This window comes from Camelus dromedarius, chromosome 6 (genome assembly GCF_036321535.1).
Source record: "Camelus dromedarius isolate mCamDro1 chromosome 6, mCamDro1.pat, whole genome shotgun sequence".
NCBI lineage: Eukaryota > Metazoa > Chordata > Mammalia > Artiodactyla > Camelidae > Camelus > Camelus dromedarius.
Genome location: NC_087441.1, coordinates 29109216 through 29132638, shown reverse-complemented (window position 1 = coordinate 29132638; position 23423 = coordinate 29109216). Strand labels below are relative to the sequence as shown.

Below are 23423 nucleotides of genomic sequence, written 5' to 3'. Positions count from 1 at the left end.
GCCCCGGGAGTTCCCAAGGGTCGTGGGCGGCTGGAGATTGGCGCGCACTCGGGTCGCGAGAGCGTGGTGAATCTCCTGGAAGCCCGCCCCGCCCCCTGCACCCCGCCCCCAGCCGCCTCTTCTGCGCTTCGGGCGTGAGGTTTGGTGGGGATCAGTCTGAAGCCCAGCAGAAAACTTTTCCCCTCCCTGCTCCGGGTCCCCTTTGTCTTTTCTTGTGCGGCGGCGGTGGCGGCGACTGAGCTGTGAGTCCGTCTCCTGCCTGGCGCACAGCGCCGGGTGATATCCGAGGGCAGGAGCGCGCGGACTCCGTGCGCCCTATGGCTGCGGCCGGCGACCCCACGACCCACGGCGGGCACAGGCAGCGGTGCGCCCCCAGCCCAGAGGCAGTCGCCCGCGCCCCCAGCCGCCGGCTCGCGCTCCTCGCCGCCCGCCCCCTCGCCTGACTCATCCGCCGGCTGTGGCCGCGCCGCGTCCGCTGCCCGAGCCCCGCCGGGATGGGGAGGGAGACCGCGGCTGCCGGTGGCTGCGGAGATTCCTGCTGACGCCCCCGACCCTGCCGCCTCCTGCGCTCGGCTCCGGAGGCGCCCGACGTCTCACCAGCTCCGGGAGTGAGAGCCGCGAGAGGAGACTGGACCCCAGAGGCACCGCGCTCAGGACAGGTGAGGGGGAAGGAAAGGGTGCTGCCGAGGGTGGGGAGGTGGGTGGGCAGTGGATGCAGCCGAAACGGGGCGCTGCTTCACCACCACCTCTCCGCCCCGCTTCAGCCCCCAGAGTTGGGGTAAAAACTGTCTCCTGAAGTTTGGGAAATAAACCAAGCCTGACATCTCCCCGGTCCCGGGAGCCCAGGATAAGCGGTGCGGGGCAGCCTTGGAGAAGCCAGAGCCTTGGAGCGCCTGGCAGGGTTTCACTAAGCTACACCCTCCTTTGTCTCCGTTCCAGAGAGTCAGCATTCTCTGTAAAGATGTCCACGGCGTTAATTTATAGTAGTCCTTGGCAAGAGCAAAGTGTGGTCAGGGTTTTCTAAGGCAATATCTGTCTGTGGTAGTGTCTACATAGCAAAATGGAGAGGCGAAGCAATTATTTGCCAAATACGGCACTACTCTTCTCCCTACGTAGTCTGTCCTTAAGAGAAAGGGCTGAGGATTTGCAGGATTTGCTCCATTAATCATTCTTTCGCTGTAATTAATTGCCCAGGCCAACGTCTCACCTTGTGTAGGTACAGGCTCTCTGCGGTATTTACTGCCGCTTGATTTCGATTGAGAAGTATGTGTTTGTGTTCGTAAGTGATATTTGTAATAAAAACAATTCATTGTTCATTACCAGCCATTGGTAACGCCAGAAAGTCAGAAGCTTCACAAATAAGTAATTTAGTAATTGAAAGTCCTAGTGCCACCTTGGTCTGGTGTTGGACTAAGTTGTTGGACTGAAGTGTCTTACCTTAGCTTGCTTGCTTTTTTTTTCTGAAGACCTTCAGAAGTAGTTGTGGACAACTGTGTATGCAGAAAACATTTCAAGAATCGACAACTATTCTTATTTGTCAGTAAGAATATCGAACTCTGTAGGTTTTGCTGTCAAACCAAGTTCTGAGATACACTTTCTGTAGAGCTTTATGAATAAATATTACCAACTCCTATGAAAGCTACTTACTTTGCTGGCTTGTCATGTCTTGCATTATGGAAACACTTATAAAATGACTTCCGTTTATTTGGCTACTGATACTAGAATATATTACCATTTTGTGAAAAGTAGGATAAATATTGAAACTTCTCAAACCTTACTTTATTTTCCCTCTACTTTTCACCCATGCAGAAGCATCTGCTTTAGTTTCATGCTTTTCAAACAGCCTAAGTGATGAATAGGCATTCTTCTAAACAGAAAATGATGTTTCTTTTAAGTAGAAACTATAGTTAAATGCTTTAGCAATTTAATGTGGTAAGTTTTTTTTTTCTTTTTTTACTCTTAGAATATATACATTGAAGTGTTAGGAGTGATTTTCTCTAACGAAGTCCTACTAGAGAGCTCATAATTGTGAGATGATTTAGCTATAATTTGTAACCCTGGTTATAATTAGCTTTGTATCCTAGGCTGGGGAAGCCTTCAGTGGAAGAGAGTTGTGTGGGAAGCCTCTGTATGCAATTTCCAGGCGGTTGGCAAAGGGAGATTTTACCTGTTGCTTCTGAGTCAGGTGCTGGGAAATACATGGAGTATCCCAAAGGCACTCGCAGTCAGAAGGGGTTCTTCAGGAAAGCGCTTTGTAAAGAACGATGGCTGCACTTCTTATTTCAACTTGGAGGAATTACTAGTGAAGCTCTTGAATGTTCTGAGAGTTAGATTACTATACATAGACTTTTGTAATTTCAGAATTTTGACAACAGCTCATGAGGCAGAGAAAGGTAACTAATGACATAAAGGGGGGTGTGAATCTGAACAGTTTGTTTAAGTTCTCTCGTTCCCAGAATGATTCTCAGTATAAAGGAAAAGCAATCATTTTAACTTAGGAAAATAGATAAGAACAAAAATGAAAGCAGATGTCACTTTTTAGATTTCTTAAACAACATGAGTAGAAGATAAAATAAGTCTTCATAGCAGTGCTTATTACTTATCAAATAGAATGTAGAGTCTAAAAGAGGAGGCAGTTTTAAAATAAATTTCATTTAGTATTATTCTCCCTAAAGAGGAGACAGCATGGGAAGTCTCTGTCAAGCAAAACACAATTGGAAAAAGAACTTGTGTAGAGATGGGAAAAAAACAAATCTGCAGTGAGATGGACCTTTCATTGTATTAAAGAATGTATGATTTGCAGTTTTATCAAGTGTATTCATTTCAGGACCTAAGGCATGTTTTTTCTGCTGAGGTTGGATATGTGTCCAAGCATTCAGAAAACATGAGTGAACCCTTGTTGTGGTGTCTTGCTTGCTGATGGATGGCAAAGTAGCCTCTCCTATGGGAGAGTACAGGCTAGCAGGGAGGGGACTGGAAAATGTGCCTTAGATCACTGAGCACCTGGAGTGGTCCTTGAGCATCAGGGGACTGGTTCACCCTGGGGAGCACGATGGTGGATTGCTAAGAGGACTGGATGGGGAGCTGGAAAACCCAAGTTGTTATCCTGGCTGAGACACTGATTCTAGGACACACTGATTTCTAGGCTTTTCTGAGTCTCTCTGCCTTCATTGACAGACCAAGGACTTTGGACTGTGATCTTTCCATCTTCTTTTTAAAATGCTGCCTGATGAGCCCTAGAGGACTTAAGGAGAGGGAGAAATCAGGATGCAGTGGCGGTGATGGTGGTTTGGTTAGTTGAGTTTGGGTTGGAGGAAGATAGGCTGGAGGTGATGTCGGACGTAGGGGAAGAGTAATGACCATGATAATAGGAGGTCAAGGAGATCTGACCTGGAGCATCTGGCCCTTCATTGATTATATGAGTTCACAATATATAATAAAATAATGAATAGCAACGTTCACTTAGTACTTGATGGTTTTGATGCATTTTCACAAGTGATGGCAATTGATTTTCGTAACAACCCCAAGAGGTTATTTGAGCAGAAAGGTGATGGAATCAGGACTAATACAGCAAAGCACGTTTGCACCAGGACGCTCCATTGCCTTTCTGCAGGGTCCATAGAGATAGGAGAAGCCAGAATGCACTTTGGAAACCCTGTGTAAATGGGAGAGAGAGAGAAGGGTGGCATAAGATTTTAGTGGAGTTTCAAATTTCTGAGTAAAAATTTAGGTTACATTCGAGAGGATAAGAATCTCCAGTTGTGAGATCAAAATCAGAAATGCTGTGCAATTTGATGGTTAATCTTCAGTTTGATTACTCCTGTTCTGGGCTTTCTCCTCATCTCACCTCCCTCCCCATCCCCCCAGGAATTCTGGGATTTGATCATTAAGAGTCATTGATAAGAGTCTTCCAAAGGCTTTGAGTGCAATTGGAAAAAGGAAATTCTCATATAAAGGTGGGGATTCTTGGGCCATTGTACTGTTAATTAATGAGATATGTTCCAGTAGCAAGTTGTTCTTCAGAAACTTTGTCACCAGAGGTGAAATCACATAAAATTCATGGGAATGTGAGCAAAGCATGAAAATGTGGGTCTGTACACTCCTTCCTGCTGTGTCCTTGTCACTCTGCCCCAAGCATTAGTGCACTAAGGGGACCGTAGTCCTTTCCCCGCCCACCACCCCACCTTGTATTCCTGTGGAAAGGAGTTAGTCAGGATTCACTTGATTATACCCGTGAGGAACCTACATTTAACTAAATTAATCTAAGAAAGAAGATTTATTGTCTCCTGTGCCTGGAAAGTCCAAAGGTAGCCTTTGCTTCAGTCGTGGCTGGAACCCACAGCCTCACCTGACTTTGGTAAGGGTTCTTTCTTTCTCTCTCCCCATTTCTCAGCTTCTTTTCTGAGTCAGCTTCATTCTGAGGCCCCTTTTCATGTGCTGAGAAAGGGTGATTGTTGGTAGTTCCCAGCCTGCACTCCTGGGCTTTTGATCCAAAGGAAAGAGAAGTCTTGTCTCTTCCACATCCCATTTATAAAAATCTCCTGACAGGGCTCTAATTGGCCCTGCTGTGGTGGTCACTGAATCCATCTCCATGTCCAGCAGAGAGTGCTGCTGTGATAGTCACGGACTGGATCTCGTGCCCAGCCCTGGATGTGTGTGGGGCTGGTGGTGGGGTGGGGAAGAGGAGACTGGTAGGGGCCCCATGATTGACAGTTCTGTCAAGATCGTATGGCTCTCTCAAGCTGATGATGATGCCAATCAAAAACAGTGTGTCTGTTACTGAGGAGAAGTGCTCCCTCCTTTTTCGAGACAGCCCCCTGCACAACGATGTGTAGTTTGCACATAGAAGCAACTCAGGCGCCCAAGACCATGCAAATTCCAGAAGTGGGTCTCTCTTCCCAACTAAGGCAAAACCAGGTGATGAGCTAATTCCCTCTATATCTAGACTTCTCTAAGAGGACCCAGAATATTTTTGAATGAGAACCCCCCCCCCCATTTATCCATGTCCATGTACTTTTAGCAAATACCTTTGTGCTTTATCTCCAGCCTAGGGATTTTATTTGCAAAAGCCCTGGTCATCCATAGATTATGAGATTGGAGACCCCTACATTGGGCCTTACACCAGTGTCACAGTGATAGCTTTAACTGGGAAGTAAAGTGTTGAATACAGATGAACATGTGTATTGTTTATACACATTCACTGAGCTTGTGGGAAACGGGCAGAGGGGAGGCAGTGAGCACGGATTAGGGTTATCACTTAGGAGGCACAAAGTGATAGGTCCCCAGTTAGAATATTGGCATGTGTGAGCAACATTATGAAGGCCTGGTGAGGATGAAGGAACATCTGTGTTGACGGAATCATCGGTAGGATGAAACAGATCAGGAGGGGCCAGACCAGGAAGACAGGCTGGACCAGTAGGTGGAATGGCTGTGTGTTGTGAGTAGTTTCACAGCAACTAGACTGTGTAGAAAGGAAGCCTGTGGCCACCACATGTCCTTGGGGCAAAACCTTAATTTTTAGCACTGACATTTATAAAAGTAATGCCACGTCCCATGTTACATGCATTACGTTCATTATATTATTGAAATTTCATAAAAGCCCTCTAAGGTGAGAAAACTGAAAGTTAGGGAGGTAAATAACTTGCTCAAGGTTATGTGGTCATTGAGTAGTAGACCTGGGATTCAAACCCTGACAACCTGAAACAAAAGCCCTGTGCTTGAACTACTCAACACTACCTCTCAAGATCAAGGTCTGAATCCAGGATATCAGGCCAAATTAAAGGATGGGCCCCCAAGTGGGCCTTCCAGTAGGCAACTGGGATCCCAGAAGTCCAGGTCAGAGGGGATGAAATAGAGGCTATCAGGGTGCAGGTGCAGAGCAAACTGGACAAGCGTGCCACAGTGAGAGTAGCACACGGGTAGATTCTTGGGCTGGGGTTTGGGTATAGCAAGGAAAGTGGGAGGGAGCAGCATCAGGAAGTTGAACAGGTGGGCAGATCAATAGAACAACTAGAGCTTGACTGTTGATCTGAGAACAGGAACTCTACCATCTGCCCTGCTTTAAATATCCTGCGTGGGGTAAATCAATAAGACATGGAATGGCGGCTCCTTAAAGGGAGACAGAGTTCTGTTAGTCGTCAGGCACCAGTAGGGGAAAAAAGTGTCTACCACATGCCTTAGGTACATAATCTCACCAAATCTTCATTAGAGTCCAGGGAAGAGATTTATTATGGCTTTTTTGGGGGGGGGGGCAGGAAATGAAGGCTTAGAGAGGTTAAATTACTTGCCTGAGCTCTTGGAGCCAGACTGGAAGATGAAGGAGCTGTCATGGAAACCAAGGCCTCTCTGAATCTAGACTTCATCCTGGATCTTCAGGGAGTCGTCCTGGTCCTGATGGGCCAAGGTCAATTTCAAGTCTGGACCATAAAAATGAGAAGTCAGAGGGGGCAGAGGGTTGTGAAGGGAGATCGTGAGTGAATGTTTAGACGTTTGAATATTTGGTTTTGGCAGAACGTAGTAATCTGGTGGGATTCTCCCCTCAGTGCAGGATCGCTATCATTATGCAGGATAGAAATGTAGGCAAGTTAGGTGTTTGGAGGGCTTAATTTTAGTCACTGATTCCAGTTAAAGAGAAGAGATCTCCGCCAGCTGCAATGGCCTGAAGTTACCTTTGTACATACAGGTGCTTTGCCCTGAAATTCAATACATGAGAGATAGATTCAGAGAGAGAAGAGAGAAAGAGAGAGAGAGAGTTTAGAGAGCAAGGAAGAGCACTGGCACATACCGAATGTAGCAGGTACATGGAACGCATTCCTGTGATTAATGCCTGTACTTGAAGATACTCTGAATGAAACTGTTTACTAATAGCATATGAGTGATAGCACGTCATTGCCCAGCAAATGCAAGGTCAGGTTTGTCTCTGCGTGGCTTTATGACTGGATGTAGCTGTTTGCTGTCTGCAGTGGACTGTGTATACATGTGATAAGAGAAAGGGGAATGAGAAGGTAAATGAAAAGAAGTATTTGGGACATATTTGAGAGAATTCATAGCCTATTTGGGGGGGGGGGGTAAAACAGCCATGCATAAACTTTTAAAGCAATATGGTAGAGTAATATGATTGTAGAGTTGGCAGGATCTTTCAGACAGTAATCAAGATCACAGTGCTAGCTAGTATTGTGAAGTACAAACTTAGTGGTAGCAGTTGAACAAAGTTTTCTAGAAACTAAAAGGAATGGAACCATCTGAAACCTGGAAGGCTGATTAGAGGAGGCTTCCAGGAGGAGGTGAGCTCTGATGCGTTTATATGTGCAGAGAGAAGAGAAGAGAAGAAGGGATTCCAGGTAGGATGGCTAAGAACGTCAATGTCCTCCAGCCAGAGACCACGGGAAAATGACTCGTAGTTGAACAGGGTAGGTTTGCTATTAGTTACAGTGAGGGAGAATGTATGTTGTAGAGAGACATGTGGTGTCATAGAGAAAGGGTGTTAGAAATGAGTGATTATGAGTGATTATGGGATTTGGGCTTGTAAATGATTTGAAAGAGGGTTTAAAGAAGCAGGACTTTGCTCTGCAATAAAGCAGGGATAATCCTATGATTTTGTATCTTAATAAATCTTATCTAGAAGGAGCAAGACTAGAGAGGCTAGCACTGTGATTGGCAGAGAAGCAGCAAAAGCTCATCAGCCAGATTAGGGGAATATCGGTCATTGTGTTGGTGGATGATGTTCACGTCTTTGTTTGTGTTCAGATTTGATTACATAGTGGGCTTGTTTCCCACCTGATCCATCGCGATCACGGAGTGGCTTTTCCTGGTGTTGATGCTCTGTGAAATCGTTTCCATCCAACGGGAGAATACTAGGGCCAGCTCCCAGATGTCAGGTCTACCGTGCTCTTTCATGAACTGGAAAGTATATTCCAAAGTGCATCTGATTTCAGGCACCAACCGAGACTTCCATTACAATAGGATCTTGTTAGTGAATACTTCTCTTGGGGGTTATTGAGGTGATTTTCTTCCTATCCTGTAAAAATTTATTTAACACTTATTAAATGCCCACTGTTTACCAGGTACCACGTTGGATTCTGGAGTTGTCAGAATGACAAGAATCTCAAGAATCTCAATCTAATGAGAGAACCACAAGTAAATCAGTGATTATGATGCTTTGGATTAAAGCTGGTAGAGTTAGGAATATAGCTGAAGAATAATAAGAGAGGCTCCTCGGGTAAAAGTGATGCTGAGAAGGGCCAGGCTTTTTGGCAAACAGAGGTGCTGATAGGTTGGCAGCTGCTAAGGCATATTTTCAGCTTGAGAATCAGCATCTTTGGGCTGAAATGCAGTATGAATCCAAAGAATCTCAACCCTCTCTCTAAGCTGATTTTGGCAAAGGAGAGGCACAAATTTTTGGCTCACTTGGCAAACCATATATCAGATCAGCTCAGTGCAAGTATCAGAACATACGTGTGCAAGAATTTGTGACACGGTAGAGTTACTTAGCATTTCTGAAGGGTTGTTATTATTTCCAATCATAAAAGCAATACATATTTCCAATGAAAACTTTGGAAAATACATTAAATATAAAAAAATCAGGGAGAAAATTTGCCTATAATCCCATGACCCGAAAGCACCCTTCACATTTTAGCATTTTCTCCCCCTTTATATTTAATGAATTTTTCCATAGTTAATAAAATTACAGGCTGCTCTGTTTGCTTAACCTTATGTCCTAAATATTTTCCAGCTTTTTGGCAAGCTTTATTAATGTTGTAAATATTTGATAATATGATTTACCATAACTTATTAACTATTCCCTTAAAATTGGACCTTTAGGCTGTTTCCAAATGGCTGGTATTATAAATAATATTTTGATGAAATCTTCGTTCATAGTTCACATTACTTCTTTAAGCAAGATTCATGGAAGGGTAATTCCTGGGTCAAAGAGTATGAATGTTTTAAGACTTTTGGTACTTAATGCCAAACTGATTTTCAGAAGAGGTGAACCTGTGATTGACAGCGCACGAAATACCCCCTCACAGTACTTGTACTAGGGGTCTTTCTTTCTTTCTTTCTTCCTTTCTTCCTTTCTTCCTTTCTTCCTTCCTTCCTTCCTTTCCTTTCCTTTTTTTTTTTTTTTAATAGAGGAACTGGGGATTGAACCCAGGACCTCGTGCATGCTAAACATATGCTCTACCACTGAGCTATACCCTCCCCCCTCATTTATTTCTTTCTTAAATGAGAAAAAACTACTGTTTCAAAATAAGTAAGAGTTATGCCAACTGCTGATTTTGTTTCTTTATTACCATGACCTCTCTTTTAGAATGGAGATTGGTAAAATATCCCGATGAACCAGTCCATTTAAAAAATGTATTCACACAGTGGTCCTGAATATGCGGATCAGGGCCCATGATGACAGAGAGAAAATTAGCTTGTGAATGATTTTTTAAAGCCAAGGGTAGACACGTGGTGCCAGGGCACTCTCTAGACTGATGTGGAGAACCTGTGAATGAAGGTGATACAAGAGCCCCACTTTTCAGAGCAAATCTTCTGCCGGTCCCACCTCTGTAGCTGGTGGCCAGGTCCTTGCAGTCCTGGGATAGTGAAATGTTTGAAACTGTTGTGCTTATGGCCCCTACCCTGTTGGAAGGGTCTGTAACCCAGGGAGCGTAGGCCTGTGTCTGTTTTGTTCGTGGCTGTGCTCTGGGCAGGTGATGCGGGAGCTGGTGGGTAGAACATGAGGTCGGATGAGTGGGATGTGAACACCTGAGCAGTTCCCCACCAACCAGAGGACCTCTGCTCTCTTAGTCACTGATTCTCCAAAAACAAGCCAAACAAAGATCCTGAATGTTGAAACTTCTCTTTTTACTCCCTTTCCCCAAGAAAAGCCAACCACATCATGGTGTCTGGTTTTCATAGTGATAAACCTTGACTTACTCCATAAGAAGGAGGAGCTTGGAGCTTACTCAAACCTCTGCAGGGTGTTTTATTGGCCAGAAACATTGCTTGAGACTACAGGGAACTGTTGAACTTACCATAGCAGTTAATTTGAGGTGGTTTTTGTGTGCCAGTTTCCATTTCTCCACAACTGCTATTTTGCTGCAGATATAATTCACAACTAAAATAAAAATACTTTTGGTTTTCTTCTAAGAGTTGGAGGAGAATATTATGAGAGTGTTATGACTCCATTTTATTTGTGGCTCTCTACTGAGCAAATCATTGAGCAAAATGATTTTCATTCATTTGTTCACTAAATTATTATTTAGTGAAATTCACTCAGTAATCACTGTTGAATTATATTTATGACCTATTTTATCAAATGTGAGGCACATCTTATCCTGTGAAAATGTAGAAAACCACGTAGGAAAGCACAACCTATATACATCTGTTATTTGCTCTCTGATGAGACATGTGAAAGTTCTTATCCCATGCATAAAGTAGTAAACTCAAGCTTGCGGAAGTACATTAATTAGTAAGATTGATTCAATAAATGTTATGTGCTGGTGGCTGGGGATAGGATAGTGTGGTGAAGTGGACATTCTAAATGAGGAAGACAAGTCGGTTTTAGAAAGTAGAAAGTGCTCTGAAGAGAAAGTGAGGAATCTGATGTAATAGCATTCCCAGGCTTTTGTAGATCCGAGGGTCAGGAAAGACCTCTGTCTTTGAGACCTTTGAGCTAAGACCAACCTTGTGTATTGGGATGGGGAGTTAGGCTTTATTCTCAGACCACTGAGAAGCCATTAGAAGGTGTTTCTTTTGGAGCATGATGTTTAGGTCATTTATTAAAAATAAGAGCTAAGTTTAAGAATGCTAAGCAGTACCTCCCTGTGATGATGGTATTGGGAACAAAAGCAATGTTCACGTTAGAAACTCCCTGTTAGTCCTGCCCATGATGTGCCCTACATCATTATGTGGCTGCAGACATCCCAGATACAGTATATCCACCTTCAAAGGGTTTTTAATATAAATACCAGTACTTAATATTAATATAAATATAGTTCTCTCCTTAGAACATAAATAGCTTAACCTGTCCACTGAGAAAGGAGTTTTTTATGTGAAGCTTATGTTTTTTAAATTGTGCCTAGCATAGTGATTTGTGTATTATACACATTCACTAAATGTTTGCTAAATTAATTATATTGTATCTTCTATACTGTCAGTAAAATATCTTGGATATAAAAATTGCATCATTGTAATAACTTATAATGGAAAAGAATCTGAAAAAGAATATATATATAAAACCAAATCACTTTGCTGTACACCTGAAACTAACACATGTAAATCAACTGTACTTCAATTAAAAATAAATAAATGAAAAAAATTACATTTAATCACAATATTTTTATGAAAAGACCAAATTACTTCTCTAGAAAGAATTTAGATAAAAAGTTAACTGTACTCTGAATGTTAATAATAATTTTCAATTATATTCAACATTAAAAATTGAAATATTGAAAATAAAATATAATGCTTAGCTATAATCATCTTCTTTATATACTTTTTCCCCTTCCCAGTATAGGTGGAAATCTCTGGAAAGTCTACATGTTAGATAAAGATTTCATTAACCTCAGTTGGTTTTATCACACTTTGACATATGTGGAAATTCCTTGTTTATTTTGAGTCTCCCAATCCTTGAACTAACTTCTGTTCAAAACTCTTCTGCCAACACCTGCATAGTGGAATATAGATGATAATAGCATATAAATAGTGATATTTGTTAACTAATGGTCAGCTCAGTGTCTTCCGGGAGATCAAGTTCAAAATACTGAGTCATCAGACGTTTATGGAGAGCATGCCAAGTGCCATCCACTGTGGTCAGTGCTGGGACTTAACAGGCTTTTTGCAAGGAACTCACAGCCCAGAGAGCAATCTGGTAAGACTTTGAGTACCTAGAGCAAGGGCGAGTGTTTTAAAAGATGATCTTTGAGTCTCCCTGAGTCTAAGCTTGGGGAATGGAGATGGTAATGAGTAAAACTGTGGATTATTCCACAGACACCTTCAATTTGGAATTCGGTTAAATGGTTTTTAAAAGCCAGATTACAAAAATAAGACAAAGATGAAAAAGGCAGCGTGTGCCATCCATCATTAGGTAACAAAGCCACCTGCGCCCTGATTCTCATTTCTGCTGCTGTTACCCTGGGGATTCCCCATCTGCCAGAGAGACTCACTGCTCCTTTGGCAGGAGACCTGCTGACCAGCAACACCTCCTGCCCTCCCTCTGCCCAATACAACCCTACCTGCTGCCCCAGGAACCCTCCCCTTGGCTCATTTGCCTTGGGGTCTAGTGACCTAAGCTCGCCTCCAAGTCCTCATGGGCACCACTCCTCCCGACCTTCATATACTCCTGCAGCTTTAGATTGGCAGGTTGTTGACTGCTGCCTTCCTAATTGCTAGTAGAGCATCACTCATTCATTGCTTTATTCATTCTTTCGTTAAATATTTTCTGAATACTTATTCTAATTTAAGCACAGGATATGTAACAGGAAACAAAACGGGAGTTCCTCTCCTTATGATTCCTACATTCCAGTTGGAGGAGACAGACAATACAGGTATAATTTGTTGTGACAAATAATCAGAAGAATGAAACAGCTCAGCGACAGAGTGCTGGGATGGAGGGTAGTGTAGCCTAGTCAGGGAAGACCCCAGTGATCAGTCTGATACTTGAGGGGAGACCTGAATGAAGGCAGGGAAGACGTCATTAGAGTGTCAGGGGAGGAGAGTGCCAGGCAAAGAACAGGAGTACAAAAGCCGGAGGAGGCAGCAGGGGAGGTGGGGGTTGGCTTGGAATGTTTGAATAGCAAAGAGGCCAGTGTGATTGAAACAAAGCAGGGCTCTTGGAGGGCCCTGGGGCCACGAGGAAACTTTGGACTTTACTCCGAGTAGCACAGGAATCACCTGCTAGAATCCTAATTTATAGTAGGGGCTTTCCTGGGCCCAGTCCTCATGGTCATGACTAGTCTCAGAAGGGAATACTCAGTGAGTGGACTGTCAGGGTCAATGACTTGGAGCATGCCCAGAAAAATCTCCTTAAATACCAGCATTCATTTGGCCAACAGATATTCATGGAGCAAATGCTATGTTCTGAGTACTGACTGTGTGTGATTCTGGGGGAAAGCTGTGAACAGGGTGGACAGGGAGTTTATACTCTGGTAGCAGTGGGCAACAAAATTACATCATAAATAATAAGTGTGATTCATGCCAAGAAGACACATAGGCTGCTGGGAGAGAAGGTCATGAATCAGAGGGTCTAGTGAAGGCTCCCCTGGAAAATGTCTTGTAAGGTGGGACCAGATACTGGAGGAGCTTGAGTGGAGCAGATACTTGCTAGAGAGAAAAACCAAAAGAGGAGGGTTGAGGCAGGAAGGAGTTGGGTTGTTTTGAGGAACAGAAAGAAATCTGCTAGTGGATCAAAGTGAGCAGGGGAGAAATGGTGAGAGAGGAACGTGGGAAACTGGGCCAGGGCCGTCATGCAGTGCCATGAGGGAAATGGTAAGGGTTTGGTACTTGATCCAAAGAGCAGGCTTTGAAAAAGAGAGGAATGACATGAACTGATTTGCATTTAGACATCATATGGTAGTTTCGTGGTGAAGGGGTTGGATGAAGCAAGAATGCATAAAGGAACAGATAACAGGGCCATCTATCGGGTGGTGGCAGTGATGTTCAATAGAAATGGGCAGAGTCAAGAGTCAAGGTTTGGAAGGTGGCATCCGCAGACATTGGTAACTGACAGCACGTGGGAAATTGTGGTCCAGAATCTTCAAGATTTTAGCATGGATGGTGGTAGCATTCACAAAGGTGAGGAAGACTTTTCCTACAAATTCCGTTCATGAGTTCAGTTTTGGACATGCTACATTTGAGTCACTTGTGAGATTTCCCAGGGGAAAGGGCAAGTAGATGTTTGGACAGATGGGTGTGGAGCTCAGATGAGAAATTTAGAATGGAGACATGAATTTGAGACTCCTTACCCGTAATTGGTAATAAAGCCAAGGAGAGAACAGAGACTGAACAAAGAGTGTGACTTAGGAACATGCTTTGCTGATTTCCACATTTAAGGGTGGTTAGAGAAGCATATGGAGAAGTAGCAGCCTTGGAGCTGTGATGGCAGGAGACCTGCTGACCAGCAGCACCTCCCGCCCTCCCTCTGCCCAGGGGTGTGATGTCATTGATGAAAGGTACATGATATTACCAAGAAAGCTTTGCACAGGCTTCTTCCTGAGCCCTTTCTGAGGATTCGGGTTCAATTTCTTTCTCCAATTTAACCTACCAGTGCAACCTTGATGTAGTTTAAGCCTACAAACTTCTGGGTGAAATGGGAATAGAAATTACTGAAAATCTTTTTTTGCATTCCATGTCATGGTTGTTGCTGCTAAATTAGAACAGAATGAATGCACGAGTCATGTCTTCACAATAAAATAATGATAGAATAGCACACCTGAAGATCAGTTTCATTATGATGCTAATTATTAATCATTCCTACTATCAGTTCCACCACTGCTTTCCAATTTAGTAGGTCTTTGAATTTTTTAAAGCATTTGTATGTATACTTTTTTAAAATTGAGATATAGTTGGCATATATTAGTTTCAGGTGTACAACATAATGATTTAATATATGTATATACTGTGAAATGCTCACCACAATAAATCTAGTAAACATCCATCAACACCCATAGTTACAGATTTTTTTTCTTGTGATGAGAATTTTTAAATCTACTCTCAGCAACTTTCAAATAGACAATATAGTATTATTAACAATGGTCACTATGTTGTACATTATATTCCCTAAGACATTCATTTTATAACTTTATTTTAAAGCATTACCAGGTCATATGTTATCTATGTGATAGATGTCTTAAAACCTGCAAGCAGCAGTTTAAGCTACTTTCTTTTCTAGGATACTATAAGGAAAGTATATAAATTAAAAGAGAGTTACTTGGATCGCTAGCAGAAGACTCAGAGGATTACCCTGGGTCTTATTACAAATGCATTTTAGCTCATTAAAATTGAAAAGACGCCTGTTATTTGAGGTTGCCTTTAGCCTCTCCGCTTGGGAGCTTCGCTTAGCCCGTTCTGCATGTGACAGTGGACCCAGAGGGAGCATCACAGCTTTGCTCCTATTTTCCTACAGGGAAAGACACAGTGGAGAGTCACCAGTAGTACATGAAAATAATGTGCGAAAATTGAAAATCATCCTTGTGTGAACACTGTCAAATTAGAGGTGATTACATTTACATTTTCTCTAATCTTCTAATATAGTCTTTTCATTTTTTATATTTTTCATCATATTCAAAGATGATTTACGATTCAGGAACACCCTTATTTATAATACGAAATTATCAGAGCATTTAATAGTGCTTATAATGTCCATAGTACTTTCTTAAGTTATGACTGAAAAGTACAAAATAAAAACTCTCCTGGACTTTGAGTCCTTTGGGATTTTACCCCGTGCTGCTCAGGGTCCCCTGTGTCAATGAGAAGCCTCCAAACCTCCTTTGGCACCTTTCTCTTCTTACTTGAATGCTTAGAACTGAACTTACCACTGGTGTTATCTGTGCTAGCAGAAGTGTCCATCAGTTATATGAGACCTTCACGGCAGTGTGTCCTAAGAAGTTGTGCCAGATACTGCTTGCTGTGTTTGATGATCTATCATCTTACTTGCCTCCAACCAAAAAAAAAAAAAAGTATATTTTCCAAATCTGTGCCTTTGGGTCAACCAACACTGAAGGTAACCCCTGAGCAGAGGAGTGGGGCTTGTTTGCCGTTCAGACAGGACTCCTGTAAGTATCTGTGGAAGTTGACTTCCCCTTGGATAATTATGTCAGCTGAAGAAGTTGAGTGAAAGCTAACCATCAGCCCTGGGTCACTGTGCTGGGGATTCCACTAACTTTCCTCCAAGTACAAAGCTCTTAGAATGTCAGTCGTTTTTCTGTACAACTGGAGTACATTGAGTGACAGTCCCTAGACTGCCTCATGATATGTCAGACACACATGAAAGCATGATATTATCCCTGCAGAGTGGGAGACAGCCTTTTTTTTTCTTTCTGTTGAGGTGCACATATAAAAAGTAGTTAGTGGAAAGACTCAGAGTGCCATTTTAAAATTTAAATGTAGTCATCAGAAAGGTTTATTTGGTTTTTATCCTTTAATTCTATAGTTTAGCCAGTGAGATTTGAAGAATTGCTCATAAAACGTTAACTTTTGAAAGGCTGGCTACCTGATCTGCCTGGACCATCTCTGAGTGGGATTCCATCTTTGATCTGCACTCTCTCTTCCATTCATTCCAGAGTCCTTGCCATCTGTCTGCCTAGCAAAAGTGTCTCCCCTTCAAAGATGCTTTTTAAAATCTGTAGTCAACTTTGATTATCTGAGCTGTTTATGATTTAAGTGAGATTTTGTTTGCAAAAAGTGTCCCCTTGCCAGGGAGGATATGAAAATCACTGGAGAATTTGAGCTTTACTCCCTAAGAGCTATGTGATCTTGGTCAAACTGTTTAATCTTGCTGAGCCCTAGTTCACTGTCCTTAGCGTGGGACAGCATGACCTCCTTGGAAGGGCATTGGGTTATAAAAGATCATGTAAGTAGAGGATCTGGCAGAGTGGACACTGCCCAGTGCGGTCCCCTCTCTCCACTGACTCCCACCACCATGCCCTTGTTTTGCACACATGCTCTGTGTGAAACAGCTGTCATCTCTGCCTGTTGCCTAAGCAGAAATCCTTTCTTTGTGGGGAGGCACTTTTCATTCTTCTAGATCCACCTTGATTTCACCTCTTCTGTGGAGTCTTCCCTGCCTCTCTTGGGAACGTTGGTTGCACTTCCCAGCACCTTGGAGGTGCTTTGTTCATGCCAGCAGTTAAGCCTGATGCTCAGAGAGTGACTTGTCTACCTTCTCTCTCTATTCCAGACCCAAAGGTGTGAGTAGTAAAAATGGACCTAACATCTCCCTGAGGACAACAAAAAGAGATGGTTAGAGAGTGGAAGGGAGTTATTGTTTTCCATTAGTGCTGTTACCACTGGCAATGTTACCAAAAAATAGAACGCCTTCAACTCTAGGCTTGAGCACTCGATTTTTGGAGACCAATGGGCAGGAGTCTGAAGAAAGCCTGCAGCCTCACAAGAATTAAGGGTAGGAGATTAAGAGATACAAACTACTATGTATAAAATAGATCAGCAATCAGCATGTATTGCATAGCACAGGGAATTGTAGGCATTATCTTGCAATAACTTTTAACGGAGTGTAATCTGTAAAAATACTGCATCACTATACTGTACACCTGAAACTAATATAATATTGTAAATAAACTGTACTTCAATAAAAAAAAATGAAGTATCTCCTCCCTAGGAAGCTTTTCTCTCCATTTTCTTGGGGCAGGGGCAGTGTAGATGCACTAAGCAGGGACGTTTCTGATTCTGAATCTACTAACCTTCTGCTATTAAGCTTCCTCTGTTAAGTCATTTTTCTGTGGCCAGGCACCTTAAGACACCGCTCTGGCCCCCGAGGGACTCCAGACCAGAAGCAGACCTTCTCACTTGATGAATGGTGTGAGCTCCTTAAGGCCAGGTGTGGTGTTCTGCTGTGTTTAACACCCCTCTCTTTAGTTGTTGAATTGTTGAATTCAGTTGAATTAGGAGAGCAGCTTGGAGGGGTTCATCAGGTGCCTGGACGGGCAAGTCTTTTTTTTTTTTTTTTTTTTTTTTTTTGAGTTATACTCATTTTACAATGTTGTGTCGATTTCCAGTGTAGAGCACAATTTTTCAGTTATACACGAACATACATATCATTGTCGCATTCTTTTTTGCTGTGAGCTACCACAAGATCTTATATATATTTCCCTGTGCTATACAGTATAATCTTGTTTATCTGTTCTACATATGCCTGTCAGTATCTACAAATTTCGAACCCCCAGACTGTCCCTTTCTACCCTCCTCCCCCTTGGCAACCACAAGTTTGTATTCTATGTCTTGAGTCTTTTTCTGTTCTGTATTTATGTTTTTTTTTTTTTGATTCCACATATGAGCGATCTCATTTTTCTTTCTCTTTCTGGCTTACTTCACTTAGAATGACATTCTCCAGGGACATCCATGTTGCTGCAAATGGCGTTATGTTGTCGTTTTTATGGCTGAATAGTATTCCATTGTATAAATATACCGCAACTTCTTTATCCAGTCATCTGTCGATGGACATTTAGGCTGTTTCCACGTCTTGGCTATTGTAAATAGTGCTGCTATGAACATTGGGGTGCAGGTGTCTTTTTGAAGTAGGGTCTGGACAGGCAAGTCTTGTCAAGCTAAAGATATTTTCTAGTTCAGAGAAAGAGCTACTCTAGACTTAGTTTTCTTTTTCATGTTAGCTAAGAAGTCAGCAGTGCCATCCTGAAGAGAATGGACCACAATAGATAATCTAGTCACTTACTTGGCCTTTTCTATTTTTTTTTTAAGCTGGGGGAGAGGTAATTAGATTTATTTATTTGTTGGAGGTAGTGGAGACTGAACCCAGGACCTCATGCATGCTAGGCGTGTACTTTATCACTGAGCTATACCCTCCCCCTCGCCTTTTTCATTTTGATGTTTTGAAACAGCCATGATGCCATCTTAATAAACTTTGAAAGTTGAACACTTGTATGCCTGACAGTGACGAATAATCTGGTTCTCATAGTTCATAACTCAGCTCCGTATCTAGCTCCGTATCTAGATATTACTTTCCCAGTCTCCCTGAAAATACTAATCTATAAATTATGAGCTGTCATGCTCAGCGCCCAATAAGTGTCTTCAGTTTTAATTTTTAGTGTTTTAGCAAATCATAGTTGGTTGGCATAGAGATAAAAATGAACATCAAGAAGTGGTGAATACTGTCTTCATTAGAGTACAAAGGATTATTATGCCCTTTTTCAAATTTTCTTAATAATTCTGACAAATATTAAAAATCTGAGGGCCATGGACCTAAAGAACTCTATAGGAATAATTCATTCAAAACATATGAAAAAAGAAATCACTTCTTAAACAGTTTTTCAATGTCATAAGTTACTTTTATCAGTATTTTATATAAAATAAATTTACTCTTTATGAATGCTTTTTTTAGTTTATTATAAATATTTGTCATGTTGCTGAAGTTTTGGTAGACACATCTTTCTAAAAGCTGCATAATGGTCTGTTACTTACATTTTTAAATTACAGTTTTTAATCAATAAAAAAGGAAATATCAATTTTTGTGATATTTAAAACTTTCCTCTGCAATTTCCTTGCAATCTTGGGAAAGAAAAGCATGTTTTTCAGATGCATCATTGGCCATTTCGGTATGTTTTTAATGAAGCTTGACATTTAAAGTGATGATCATATCACACTTACTACCTTGTCAGTGGGCAGATAACGATCCTCTAAAGTTTTCTGATGGAATTTTTTTCTTTTCCTTAGTTTTGTTTTTCTTCTAAGAATATTACAGAAGTTTACATTTGGAGTACATTTATTATCTTTTTGCAAAAGGATTTATCCCTTTTAGCATCTCATCCAGTGGTAGAAAGAAACACAGGAAGACCATCAGTCAGGTTTAATACAATCTTTTGGATATAAACAGTGAAGAAAGTAGTAAGAAAAAAGCAGTCTTTCTCTAAAAAGGGGATTTTCTTTGTTAACATTATGATCCATGCATGTGTATTTGGGGAATTATCAGTTATGGAGATCACATAATGAAACTTTTAATTTCTTATCACCAGAAGCCACTGCAAGGTTGGATGGGGACCAGGGCTTCCTACTGGGACCCTGTGCCTGGAGGTGAGTGACAATGAGGGATGGCATCAGGGCCCTGGAGGACTGTTGTCACCCGGAAGATGGCTTTTTATGACTATTTTTATAATCTGTTTATTCTTCAGTGATCTAACAGAGTACCTTTAAATTCCTAACAGTTCGTTGTCAAGGGTTTGTCGGACCATTTCTTTTGTTAACCTCATTACATAAAGCAGTTGTCTTATCTTGCCAAATCAAAGTTCCTCCAATAAATGCTTTTAATGCACAATAAAGACAGACTGCTACTCTGGTAAAACACTCACTATAACAACAAGTGTGTAGATCATTCTGTTCAGGAGGCTTTTTAATGGGATTGCTCCTCGTTCCTCCAGGTCTTTCCTCTCCACCCAAGTTCCTTGAAGAAAATGTCCTTAATTGGAAGCTTATTGTCTAAAGGTAAATTTAATTTCTTTGCACTTCTGTAATTGTAAAATTACATTATGTTCTGCTTGAAATAAAGGGAGGTTTATAGTCTTGCAACCAGTGATCTTGTATGTCATTGTCCTTTTTGAAAACCTTTTCTAAGAGTCTGAGCATCAACTCACTCATAACGCTGTGTAATCTCACATTATTATAAATAAACCACGAGAAGAATTTTCAGATGAGTTTTTAGGGGTGACCTTCTGCCCTCTGGCCATGCTTTGAAATGTAAAATGAACGGTTGAGAAAATTATCCTTCTGTTGAGAAAGAAACTCTCCCTTCTTTGAAATCATATTGATATTCTAAGGAAATATGTGTGTATTTGTGAGGGGAAGCTCTTAAATTCACATTATCCAGAATGTTCCTGTATTCTTTATTTCATTCATGTGTATGTTATCTGAGTTTATACAGCAACTGTATAGTTGTTGTGGAAAATACAAAGTATTGAAAATACAGTATTTAATGTATTGAAAGAGCTTTCTGGTTTCCATTCTCTGAGGTAATCCCAGCCCCATCCCTGAAATGATCGCTAACAAAGTAAAACAGGAGCTCAAACCTATCTTGTTCACTGATGCTCAGAGGAAGGGTGAGTGATACTCACGGCATTTGGGTGTTTTAAAATCTCTGCTGAAATGGTAGCAGCCAAGTTTGCTTGGGGCAGAGCTAAAAGCTGCTCTGGACCCAGATTCTGTTTGTCAGAGCAAGCTGTGATTGCCCTAACAGTGCACGTGTACAGCCTGCTTTTAAAGTCACTAAAGGAAGCCGCCTCAACGTCAGCCGTTAACACTGGCACATGGGAATCGATTATCTTTTCAGGCCAGTAGAAAGCATCTGGAAAAGTGAATAGAGAAGCCTTCTAACCTCATCAGCTTCAAAGTCAGTTCCACACACCCACCCATCCCCCCTCCTACCAGGGATGCTACGCTGCTCACTGTATCCCTTACAAACATCAGCCTTCTGGGCAGAAAGGAAGCCATAGGTCTTTAAAAGCTACTCTAGGTGATTAGCACTGAAATATTTTTTCATCCACCTGCCACCACAGCCCCAAGACCCCCCCCCCCAAAAAAAGAAATAAAAAAGAACCTAGTAAAACTCTAATCTCAGCAGATAGAACCTTGGAAGATTTTCTAATAAAATAAATTTGCTTTGCAAATTTTGCTTTGTTATTTTAAAACTGTGCTCAAAAGTCATATTCCTTTTTATTCATCTGCAGCTGTTGAAAGCCTGGTCCTTTTCTAGTTTACTCTGCAGGACTCCAGGCACTCCCCCAGGGAGAACCTGTTTTAAACCAGAAACCTTTCAGTTTTGCTGAAGGCAGTCACATGACAGGGCTCATTCATCAAGGATCCTTTAATGCTGTTAAAGTGAGAGAGGGAGAGGAGGACCCTTTATCAGTTCTAAGAGCATCTGACCTTTATGATCCTTTCTAGTTCTATCATCTTGTGATTGTATTGTCTTTCTTATGTGAAGTTGGTACAAACACTGAAATGCTTGAAAAGAAAGGAGGAGTTACTTCTCTGTTACTGTTCCCTACCCTATTTTGTTTATAATAAAGATAATATAACAACATTAAAGGCCTTTGGGAAAACTCCCATAATTCCTTTGTAGCAGAAGGGATGTTTTGTTTGGATGGAGTTTTGAAAGGGTAGGAGACCTTGTATCTTTTGAGTGTGGTGACGTGGACTCAACCACATGAGTTTTCAACTTTGTTTACCAGTGGCTGAGCCAAGGGGAGTCAACTCTAGAGGGAATTCTAGATCAAAATCATGACACAGTTTCCGTACCCTTGACTGTGTTTCCCTGAAACAGTCATATTTGAACCTCTCTGACATCTGGATTTAGGGATATCGAGGTGGTTCAGAGCCCTGTCCAGTTCCCTGGGGTTGGAGGGGAATTCTCTTTGGAAGTTTTAAAAATCTTGTTAGCCTTTGTGAAATTAGAAAAGAATACAAAGATGTGAGGTAGGTATTCCAATGACTGTAAGAACTGAAAATTTACCAGTTAGCTTCTCCTTCTCAGAGTAATTTTCCTTTCACAGGTGGACATTTGCATAATGAGCAGCATGGGAGTAGAAGGGAGAATGGCAAGGTCCACTCAGGGAAGAGGAGAGTGAAATTTTAAATATCACTAACTTCGTTATATTGTACAGTAGTGGATGGCCTGGCCTGTGGAGATGACCGTGTCTACTTCAGTAATCTTCAAATGATGAGTGAAGTGAGGGAGTTGAAGTTTAGGTGAGCAGTAAGGCCTGATTAAGACACTGCTAACTGTGAAAGGAACTAGGATTATTCTGGAGAAGAGAAGGCTTATATTAGTAGCTTTCAAATGTAAGACTCAGATACCTCCTTCTTTAGGGGAAAAAAACAATTAAAAAGGAAACATGCTTAAATTACAACATTAGCAAACTAGCTGTGTAGATATTTCCTAAATTGCTAACCTCCAGAATGAATTATCAGGAGAGGTACTATATCTGCCCTTAGAGAAAATGGGACCTATCTTCAGATACAACAACCCATTGCCCAGATAAGTTCTGTGTCCGTTGATGTTACGTGTGTGCCTTCTTGACATTCTTGAATGCTTTCACTCCATAATCTAAATTCATACAGCCTTATTTCTTTCTGCTTCTGATGAAGTGATTGATGCTCTTTGTGAGCGGCACAATTAGACAATCATGCTTTCTCAATCTTGTCACCAGAAACAATGACTATTAACTTTTATGTACTTACATATTTAATTTTTTTAATAATTTCAATACTTAAAACATATTTGCATCACTCAATTATAAACACTAAAATTACCAAGACTGAAAAAAGGAAGCATTTTAATATCCTTACAGAAAGCATATTTGTTGCAATTTATGTGAATTCCATCAACCACTGCAGGTATGTGTGCTTATAAAACCATTTAACACATGGCATTCAGCATGTCACTAAATGGCAAAATTTTAATTTTAAAATTAAAATTAGTGTTAATTAATTTTAACACAATCATTATGTTTAAGAAGACAAGAAAACTGATTTAAAAAAACCATTCATCCTTCATCTAATAAAGATGTGTTGAATAGAAATATAAAATAAACATAATATGAAAAATGCTACTATATTCTAGCTTCATCATCTTTAGATAATTAGATAAGTCGATGATATTTTCCTTGCCTCTCAACAAATTAGAACCTTAGAATATAATTTTAGGTTGTAACTGTGGATTGTTGGATTTGGATAGACTGTAGCAGATCTTTTGATAC

At 41.3% G+C, this 23423-nt stretch overlaps 1 protein-coding gene across 1 annotated transcript in view; it reads left to right on the top strand.

Annotated features, from left to right (window-relative positions):
- Positions 1-222: 222 nt before the first annotated feature.
- Positions 223-23423, top strand: part of TMEM200A (transmembrane protein 200A) — a 63311-nt gene continuing 40110 nt past the window's right edge. Inside the window, exon 1 of the mRNA XM_010988649.3 lies at positions 223-659. The gene's annotated coding sequence lies outside the window, so the exon portion shown is untranslated. The remainder of the gene's footprint in view (positions 660-23423) is intronic.